The following is a 7,734-nucleotide window of genomic DNA, read 5'->3' as shown; positions in this document are numbered from 1 at the left end:
CCCTCCTGTCAGGCAGTTGTGCAGAGCCAGAAGGTCCCCCCTGAACCTCCTTTTCTCCAGGCTGAGCCCTCCCAGGTCTCTCAGCTGCTCTTGGTGCTCCAGACCCTTCCCCAGCTCTGTTTCCCTCCTCTGGGCACGCTCCAGCCCCTCAAGGTCTTTCTTACTGTGAGGGGCCCAAAACTGTACACAGTACTCGAGGTGTGGCCTCAGCAGTGCCCAGCACAGGGGCAGGAGCACTTCCCAGATTTACAGCATCCCTCTCCCTTTGTCTCCCTCCTGCTCTCCTGGTGGATTTACAATTGATAATCTATAAATCAGTGTTCTGCAAAGCTGGGGTTTGTGGAGAGGTTGGGAAGGGCTCTGGTGCAGCATCGCTGCTGGTGGGTGAAGTACAGAACGTTTTAAACCCTGTTTCCAGCCTCTGTGGCACTGCTGACCACAGCTCTAAGTTCCACCAAAATTTTTTTTTTCTGAAACTGAAAGAGAAAAGGTTTTATTTTGGCACCTGGAACTCCCCGACTTTAATCTCTGTGGATCTGGGCAGAGCCCCTCTAGTGTGTGGAGCATGTCCACTACCATGGCCCAGCTCGGGGCCTGTGGAGTGAAAGCTGCTCCTCCATCCCCACGCCCGGAAATCCTGCTCTGCCTGACTGTGACATGTAGGAGGGAAAGTGCAATCGACCCTTACCCTGGCGTCAAGGTGGTGGCTGCCATATCATCACCCCTGCCTTTATTGCCATCTCAGCTGTCTCCTCCCATTACCTCTGCTCCGCCCGGGGCTGTGCACGAGTCACCGCGCAAGGCAGAGCTCTGTCTGTCCGTCTGTCTGTCAGTGGTCTGGGTCCTGGTCCTGCCCTCCTACAGATCCCATTTCATGACATGTTCGGGGGCTGCCTGCCCCTGGCTCTGCCCACGCCCAGCCCCACTCCTCGCCCCCCAGCAGAAGGGCAAAGTGAATCACGCTGCTGTGCTGGAGTGGGGCATTCCCGAAAGGTGTGACTGGAGATCCCAGGAGATGGTGACACACGCTGAGCCAGCGGCTGTTGGGATGGGCAAGCGGGCCAGCATGCACGTCCCAGAGCCCAAGTTTGTGTGGGACAGCCCCAAACTCCCGGCATCTGAGAGTGGAGATGCCCCATCCTGGTGTCTGGGTGCTCCAGGCAGAGGGTGCCCCATGGAATCGGGGTTGTTTCAGTGGAAGTGCTTAGTGAGAGCTTCCCATTCTCACCTCCTTCTCTCGGCTATAAAGGGCCAGATCGAGCTCCCAATGGATTTCAAACCATCCCACAGCTTGGAGAGCAACAAATCCCTCAGCAGCAGCACCGTGCCACACGTGCTGTGCGTTGGGAAGAAGTTTCATCCATTGACAGCTCCCCTGAGCTGAGCTGCACCGAGGGCTGGGCACCTGTGAGCTGCATGGACAGGAGCAATCCTGCCCCACACTCCCTCTACCTGCTTATCCTGCTGGGTAAGGTCCTGCTGTTCCTCCCTCTGCCCTCACTGAGATGCCCGTGGGGAGCTGCTGGCTGCTAAACAACCCCCAGTGGGCGTTTTGGATGGACCCGATTCCCTGCAGGAAGCTCTGCAAGAGGCTGGAGCCGCCCGCCTCGGTTCCCAGCGGGGTTTCTGTGTCCCCTCCGGGCGTCTGCCCCGTCCTGCCGCGCTCCGGGGCCGTGGGCAATGAGGTGGAGCAGCAAGGGAATAAAGGGACAGCCGGGTGCAGGGTTTGGAGCCAGGTACTGCAGCCGCCCGGCCGTACACGGAACAATGAGGCCTTTGCTGCCAGCAAAAAAACCCCACAAAGCTTCCAAGCTGCTCATGGAAAGTCAGTGAAGCAATTACGTTAATGACTATGAATGGGGCTAAAAACAATCTTGGATGAAAATGAGTGAGGGGCTGAATGAAGCGACCAATTCATAGCCCGGCTCCCGCATCCAGGAATATTTCCAGTAAGCAAAGGCCTTGTTTTAGGACTGTCTCATCCCCTATTTGTGCTTGGTGGGACTCTATTTCCACTCTGCTGAGTCTGGTGTCTCATCAAAATGCCTTCATAAATGGGGCAAACAAGGGCTGGATATGGCAGGGGAACAGTCAATTAACACGATCCGAGTTCTTTTAGGGGCAGAGTTAATCAAGCATTCAGCGTTTTGTCATTCTTGTCTTTCTTTCCTGGGAAAATCCTATTAGTATAAAATCACTTAATTGGGCACTTCAAAGAGCTGATGGGAAAACAGGCTTCGCTGGGATATAAACGCCCTCCAGCCGAACACTGGGTTCATTTAGACTTCTGCTGGAGCGTGAGGGTTTCATTAAGAGCCTTCACGATTCCCACTTAAAAGAAAAAAGCTTGTTAGCAGAGATAATAAAAAAAAACACACAGAGAAAAACCTCTTGGTGATTTGAATCTTGCTGAAGAGGGTTTTTAGTGCTGGAATACTCAGGACTTTGTCACTGGCAATCTGTTGTCCTGAATTGAGCAATTTCCACCTGCCTGGGATGTTCTGGCAAATAAAAGATGTTTGAGGAGGGAAAAAAAAATCACCTCTGTGCCAAATGGAGTGGGACACAGCCCTGGCTGGACTTTTAGGGTGTAGGACGGTGTATTCTGCAGGACTCAACCCCAACCCCATGTGCTCATCTCTCCTCTCCATGCTGGGCCAGAGGTCCTGTGTTGGTTCCCCCCATTTTCAAGGTGCTTCCCTGGATTGATATTCACCTTTTTGCAGAATTTATGTTTATCTCACCTTGAAAAGTAAGTGTGCCCTGATCTCTGCCATTTCCATTCCAAAAGACCTGAGGGATGCTCATCTGCCCAAATACTGGTTGTTTTTCTCTCAATGCTGGTTCATCTAACAGGTATACTACTTCCCTGCCTAAAAAAACCCCTCTTCACACGGTCCTTTGACCACTAAATCTCAAACCCATGTAAAATCCCTACACACAGGAATTTGTGTGCATTTAAAACAGTCCTGATGGGCCCGGAGTGGACCTCCGTGTGTTACTCCTGTAATCACAGTTCCATGGAGCCACATTTCCCCATTCTCCATCCTATCCAAGGCTGGAGCATTCCAGCCCAGATTCCTCCAGCCGACCTAAACCATTCCCTGCTCCACGCTGGAACCCGCACCCGTGTCCCCGTGGCTTTTGGGGGTGCTGCTTCCCGAGTCAGAGGAGGACACGGGACAGAGATGAGACTCGGAGTCAGGAGCGATGTGCCCAGGCACGTTCCCTGACGGATCCCTGGATGTGCCGAGGATGGGCTGAGTCACACTCCAGCTCTGCCTGCCGTGAGTAATGTTTGCTTCCGTGTCTGCAGAGCCTTCCACTCCCTTCGGCTTCTGCGGGACCCACCTGGGGAGATCCCCTGGGAATGAAATGCTCCCGAGGGCCGCCTGCCTGAGGCTGCTCAGTATTTGGGTGCCCCCGCTGTTTGGAAGGAGGTTCCTTTGAAGGCTGTAAAATATGCAGTGGTTTAATATATTCCTTTTGCTTCCAGGCACTGGGACGGGTTATTCAAGGAAATTATAAACACGGATTCTCCCACGACCACACCCATCCCGGGTGGGGGTTTGGGACCCTTGGGGAGAGGGAGCCTGGAACAGGGGAGGTGACAGATCCCACACTATGGCTATAAATGGTGAGAAGGAAATGGCCCATCAGCCCTCGGCGCTGATCCTGGTCCCCAGTCCTGTATCTGCCCTCCTCCTCCTCTTGTGGGATCAAACACCATGAATCACCTTTGGGATTTTCTATTTTAGTTCATGTATCGCCTTCTTAATCACTTTCCCCCCACCCCCCTCCCCTTTTTTCTCAGTTAATGCCACTGCAGACGTGCCCATGGACTTCCTGACCCAGACCCTGACGCCGTCCCTCTCCCCACTTCCCATTTCCAACAACCCACTTGGCTGAGGTCTCCTCCCATGCCGGCGGGCTGGAGCTCCCCTCTCCCGGAGGAAGGGAAGCGAGAGTGAGGCAGAAACCTGCCCGTACCCCTCCATCCCAGGGTGTGGGGAGTGAGCCCTCACCCCACCCAAAAATCACTGAGAGAACTACAGAGTTTCTTTCCTAAAGGAGAATCTACGTCTGATTGATTTTCTCACTGGTTTAGTCCTGGGACGGATCCCTGGTGTAAGTGGGATGTTCCCAGCAGTCAGGCTGGTCGGTTACCTCACTTTTTGAATCCCTCACTCTTGCATCAGTGGCTGTGGGGCCAATCTGGGTTGCACAAGCTCCTTCTTCTGCCACTTCAAAAAGCTGCAGGTTTGATGTTCCCATTTCCTTCTGTGCACTGGGCGGGCAGGAGGGAGGGGGCCTTCTATGGAAAAAAGGGTTGTGTTCTAAGCAGGGAGCATCCTCAGGTAAATGCTGCTTCATCCCAGAGTCACAAGTGGCACTGGAGCTGCACTGACCCGGGTGCTATGGCAGATTGCATCCCTCACATCCAGAGGGAGCAAACCCACACCTGCAGCTGGAGCAGAGCCAGAGCTTGGCATGAAATGATAAACCACCACCCAGCGCCACAGCTACCTCTGCAGCGAGGCTCTAAAGGCTCCTTGCACCCAGGAGCAGAAATCATTCCCAGATGGAAAAACCAATGACAGCTGCCCTGTCCCAACTTGCCCCCTCCTCTCCCTGCCTGTTACAAACAGAAAGACAGGCTGAATTTTGGAGCCTTTAAGTCCAGACTGCAGCTTTCCAGGATGGATTTTCAGGAGTGTGTAGCATGAATTTAGGATGATTTCCCATTCCCCATGCCCCTTTCACCTTTCCTGTCTATCCCACTGTGCCTGTCTAGAAGCAGCCACGGGGCTGAGCAGCCACCGCTGATAGGAATCCCAGCGCCTTGGCACAGCCCAGCTCCACAGAATGAAGACGAGTGATTGCAAAATCCTCCTGCTGCAGCCTCCAGCCAAACATGCCCAAACATATTTTCCAGCTGCTCTGGCCAGTGAGAAGCTACTGGTCCAGATGGAAAAAGCAGGAATGGTCTGCACACCAAGGGTCCTCTCTCAGCACCCCAGCACCTGCTGCCTCCAGGGGCTTTTGAGGAGAGCCGGCATTCCCAAGGGATCACTTTAACGCGGCCTTTGTCACTCGGCATTGTGCCTGTCACCTCCTTGTGCCCACGGGAGCAGGTTGTGTTTGTCACTGTCTGGGCTGGGAGGGGCTGCAGGACACGGCCCCTGTGCCCCGCCAGGCTGGCTCCAAGGACATCCATCCCCTTCCCTTCTCCCTGCAGGGCAGCATGGACCCACAGACATCAGTGATCAGGGCAGGTGGCCTCCAGCCCCGCAGAGTAACCCCAGCAGAAGCTGCCCTGGCTTCACACCTTTCCTGCCTATGGGCTTGGATGCATTTTCCAGCTAAGCCACAAATCCCCTCAAATCTTCGCCACAGGTTCCTGCAGGACATGCACAGACTTGTTCCTCCTCCTCATCCCTGCCTGGACATCTGCGGGACTCAGAGCAGCAGATCCTACTCCAAACACTTTTCCACCCACAGCGGGTGCTGGGGTTCAGCTGGTGGAGCAGAGCCAGACCTGGGGATAGACAATCCATTGGAGAGGCCGGGGGCAGCCCGGGATGGGTTGGGCAGTGCGTGGGGGCCAGGGAGGCATCATCACCGTGTGGTTCTCAGGTTGCACCTCGAGGGGCTGAGCCACCCCTTCTTTAACCATCGGTCTCCTTCTTACAGTGGCAGCCTGGGTGGGACAGCCTGAGGGGGACGGGACCCCTTCGGGCCGGCTGAGCTCCTGCATCCCCCGGCTGGAATGTGGCACCTCTGTATCCATTGCCGGGGGCTCCTTGCGTCCTCTAACAAGGAGGTCTCTGCATCCCTCATGGGGCGTCTCCCTGTCCCCTGTCGGAAGGGGGTCTCTGAATTTCCTCATGGGGGAGTCCCTGTATTCCCGGACGGGTGATGATCCCTGCACCTCCCAGCACGGAGGGCCCTGTATGTCCCGGCTGAGGTTTCCCTCTGCTCCCCGATGCCGGGTCCCCGCACCCACCTAGGAAAGGCTTCCCCTATTCCCTGATGGGGGTCCCTCCATCCCCTGCCATAGGGGCGGCCCTGCCCTCCCCAAGGACGGGGGGTCCCTGTAGCCCCTGACACAGGACCCGCCCTTCCCAGGACGGGCTCCCGGTGCCCATGGCCCTGGCGCGCCCGGGTCACCCCAGCCCCGCGCACATTCCGGGACCGGAACCGGGCTGGGAGAGGAAGGGGCGGGGGTGGGTGAGCGGGCACGGGCAGTCCCGGACCGGCGGCGGCGGGGGCGGTCCGGGGGGAAATCCCGGGCGGCGCCGGGACTGGAGCGGGCCCCGCCCCGCCCTCGGTTATAAAGGCGGGGCCGCGGCGCGCACCGACAGACGCGGGCAGACGGCGGTGAGTGCGGGCGGGGCCGGGCGGCGGCCGAGCCGGGCAGCTCCGCTCCTGCGCCGGCCGGGGAGCGAGGGGAGGCGGGCGCCGGTTTCCCTGGGAAGCGCCGTAACGGGGGCGGCTCCGCCTGGGGCCGTGTCCACAGCGCTGGGAAGGGAGCGGTGCCGTGCCGGGGGCCGGGGGCTGTCGGTGCCCGGGGCCGGGGGCTGGCGGTGCCCGGGGCCGGGGGCTGGCGGTGCCGGGGGCTGGCGGTGCCCGGGGCCGGGGGCTGGCGGTGCCCGGGGCCGGGGCTGTGCCCGGGGTTGGCGGTGCGGAGTCCCCCCGGGGGATGCGGAGTCCCCGGGCTGGGTCGCGCTCGCCCCCCGGTGGTGATGGCGGCGGTGCGGGACAGGGTGCGGTGCGGTGGGGTGCAGGGTGCGGTGCGGTGTGGGGTGCGGTGGGGTGCAGGGCGCAGTGTGGGCGCAGTCCCGCCGCCGAGCATCCTGCGGGGCCGGCGGGCAGCGGCCACCCCCGTGCCGGAACCCCCCGGGGCCGTCGGTGTCATGAGCCGGGCGTTCTGTGCGCGCCATCAGCGGCTCCAGCCGCTCCCGGGTGCGGGTGCCCCCAGCCTCCTGCTCGCCCGGCCTTCCCCAGGCTGGAGTGACTGTCCTGGGTGCCGCAGGTGTCTGTGGAGCCCCGCTGGGTGTCCCCCAGGGGTTCTCTCATCACCCAGCTCGGCTGGAAGAGGTTTTAATGTGGCCGTGCACCTGCCGCTTCCTCGGCCAAATGCTGGGGTTCCCGGCCGGCTGCCGGCAGCCGCGGAGCTCTCCCTGGGCAGAGGTCGCTGGAAGCGGCACCAGCCCCATGGGAGGGGACGGGGACCCGGCCCTGGTCCCTCCCTCCTCGGTGGCTTTGGCAATCTTGCGGCCGTGAGTCAGGGCGAGCGCGTTATCTCGAGGCTCCAGGGTGGCACCTGAGTCGCGTCGGTGACCTGAGGACGGGGACATCGGCTCGTGACGCAGGCGGGGAGCGCCGGGGGTGTCTGCTCAGGGGCACTGACCGTGTCCCTCTCCCGCTACCTGCCCGGGCTTGCCTGGACATGCTGGGACTTGCCTGGCAGTGAGGTCACCCTTGTCTGTGCTCAGACTGCCCAGAGATAGGAAGCTGGATTGCTATTTTTACTCGGGGATGCGGAGTGTGAGCACAGGGTGCCCCTGGGCTGGGCACTCTCCGCTGGCACACAGTGCTGCTGCCGTGCCTGGTAATGGGACCATCGAATCCTTAAGGTCGGAAAAGACCTCCAAGATCCTCGAGTCCAACCACTGACCGATCCTCACCTCGGCAGCTAGACCAGAGCTCTGAGTGCCACATCTAGTCGAT

General features: G+C 59.2%; 1 long non-coding RNA gene across 1 annotated transcript; it reads left to right on the top strand.

Annotated features, from left to right (window-relative positions):
- Positions 1–3,147: 3,147 nt before the first annotated feature.
- Positions 3,148–4,352, top strand: LOC136371495 (uncharacterized). The gene is made up of 3 exons (XR_010745352.1): positions 3,148–3,287; positions 3,497–3,637; positions 3,815–4,352. It is a non-coding gene; the product is annotated as an uncharacterized lncRNA (long non-coding RNA).
- Positions 4,353–7,734: the final 3,382 nt, after the last annotated feature.

Source organism: Sylvia atricapilla, chromosome 25 (assembly GCF_009819655.1).
Source record: "Sylvia atricapilla isolate bSylAtr1 chromosome 25, bSylAtr1.pri, whole genome shotgun sequence".
NCBI classification, from domain to species: Eukaryota; Metazoa; Chordata; class Aves; order Passeriformes; family Sylviidae; genus Sylvia; species Sylvia atricapilla.
The sequence above is the reverse complement of the archived record's forward strand: the minus strand, read 5'-3'. Positions and strand labels throughout refer to the sequence as shown.